Genomic DNA, 2,227 nt, shown 5'->3' on the forward strand with positions numbered 1-2,227 from the left:
TGTTGTGTTTTGTAACAGTGACAGATCCAGTGATTTTCCTCATTATTCATATTTGAGTGAGGATAAGTCTAGATCGGGCTTCCTTAGTGGTTCAGTGGTAAAGAATTCGCCTGCCAGTGCAGGAGACATGGGTTAGAAAATCCCCTGGAGAAGGAAATGGCCCAGTCCAGTACGCTTGCCTGGAGAATCCTGTGGACAAGAGGAGCCTGGTGGGCTACAGTTCATAGGGTTACATACAGTCAGACAGGACTGAAGCAACTTAGCACGTATGCACTAATACTTTATTAATCACCTCTAGGCCTGTTCCCAGCTATGTGGGCTCCAAAGAGGGGGTCATTCACCTAGCTCTCAGCTAGGAGGTAAAGAAGGCCTTGGCTTAGCCCCTCTTCCATCTTGGACCATCAAGTCTAAAGAGGCAGGTCTGGCCTTTCCTGGGTCAGGAGGGGGCACACAGGTAGGGGCACAGATCGTGGCCAATAGCCCAAGCTTGCCACCCATCTGCCAGCCTAGTTGTGTTTGGAGAAAGACTCCCTTGCTGTGGTTCACACTGGGCTTGACTGTGACTGCCTGGCATCCAGCCGGTGGGACAGACTTCCTCATGCTCCTCTGTGAACTGTAAGGCCTGGACCAGCCGCAGAGCCTCATCCACCGAGCACCCCACAGGCAAATCACTGAGGGTGATCTGGAGATCACCCTTGCCATCGATGATAAAGAGGCCCCTGTGGGCAATGCCTTCATCCTCCTTGGGACCATAATCATGGGACAAGTTTCTGGTTACACGGGCCAGCAGGGGGATGTTCAGGGGGCCAAGCCTCCCTCCTTCTGGGGTGGGGGGTGTTTATCTAAGCCGGGTCAGTGAACTGAGGGTCCACGGAGACGCCCAGCACCTCACCGGTCAGCTTGTGCAAGCCCGTAGCACATTGCTGAAGGCGATGATCTCCGTGCGGCACACAAAGGCCCCGGCACACAAAGGTAAACTGCAGCTGGGAGAAAAAGCGGGTCCTGTATTTCCCTTTGTTCTCGGAAGCTTCACCTTCTTGAAGGCACCATCCGCCCCTGCGCCCCTGCGCCCCTGCGGGGGCCGGGAACTCCAGGGCGGGCTTTCCATATGCGCGTTGCTGCAGGCCATGACTAAAGGTGCGTGGGCAAGGGTGGGTGCACGGACTCTGTATGGGCAGACTCCCTTTGGAGGGCCCCCACTCCAGTATTCTTGCCTGAGAAACCCCATGGATGGAGGAGCCTGGCGGGCGGCAGTCCAGCGGATCACAAAAGAATCAGACACAACTTAGTGACTAAAGGATATCAACAAGTCTAGACCAGCAAACTACAGCTCTGGGCCCTATCTGGCCAGTGGCTAATTTTGTTTTTAACAGCCCACAGGTTAAAAATATTTTTTACCTTTTTTAATGACTACATTTTTAAATAATAAGAGCTTTCACTGTGTCTCTTGGCCCACAGAGCCTAAAATCTTTATCCATCTGGCCCTATAAGAAAAACTTTGCCAACCTCTGGTTTAGAAAGATTTGATAATTGACTATAAACATTCTGTGTTTATTTTCCTTGGGTCTCTCACTATTTACCTGGCTACTCTTGGAGTCCTTCATTATGTGAGTTTAAATAATAAGTCCGGAAGGTCAGTTTCCTGCACAGACTTGAGAGGAAGTTAGAGTCATGGGTTATCTTGTTTAGAAGTTCCTCCGGGTAGACTTTTATCTGTTGTTTGTTCAAATTGCTGTTCCAGGTAATAGTTTTTGGTATCTATTTTCTCGTTTGGCTCGGCTTCTGCTTCAGGTTCATTATGTATAGCTTCCTTACTGGCTGTTTTGTAAGTTGTATTTCCTCATGGGGTAAGTTGCCCCTAAATATAAGGGAACTTCTCTCACCCCTGGGGTGAGCTTCTTGCTTTAATGAGGTGTAAGTCAGGGAAAGACCTCTCCACAGGTTTTTCTGTTTTCATGGCCTCCTTTTCTCCCCTCAGCTATGTGCAGGTGCTATTAATCTATAGCGTTAAAATAAATTCCAGGTAGAAATGACCTCATCTCTCAAAAAAAAAAAACAACAGTTTTTTCTAGGAGACTGTATTTCTCTGTTTAGTGGGTATTAATGAGGATCTGTGAGGATTTCCTCTATTCAGTTTTCATGATACTGCACTAATCTCTTGGAAATGAAAGGTGTAGGTTTTAGTCTTAAATTGAGTCCCAGGTGACAATTATCCAGCAGAAATGAT

The 2,227-nt window shown here is 48.3% G+C and overlaps 1 pseudogene; it reads right to left on the bottom strand.

The window, feature by feature from the left end:
- Window positions 1–348: 348 nt before the first annotated feature.
- Window positions 349–1,129, bottom strand: LOC133055582 (peroxiredoxin-2-like; annotated as a pseudogene).
- Window positions 1,130–2,227: the final 1,098 nt, after the last annotated feature.

The sequence above is a fragment of the Dama dama genome, chromosome 5 (genome assembly GCF_033118175.1).
Source record: "Dama dama isolate Ldn47 chromosome 5, ASM3311817v1, whole genome shotgun sequence".
In the NCBI taxonomy this organism is placed as follows: Eukaryota; Metazoa; Chordata; class Mammalia; order Artiodactyla; family Cervidae; genus Dama; species Dama dama.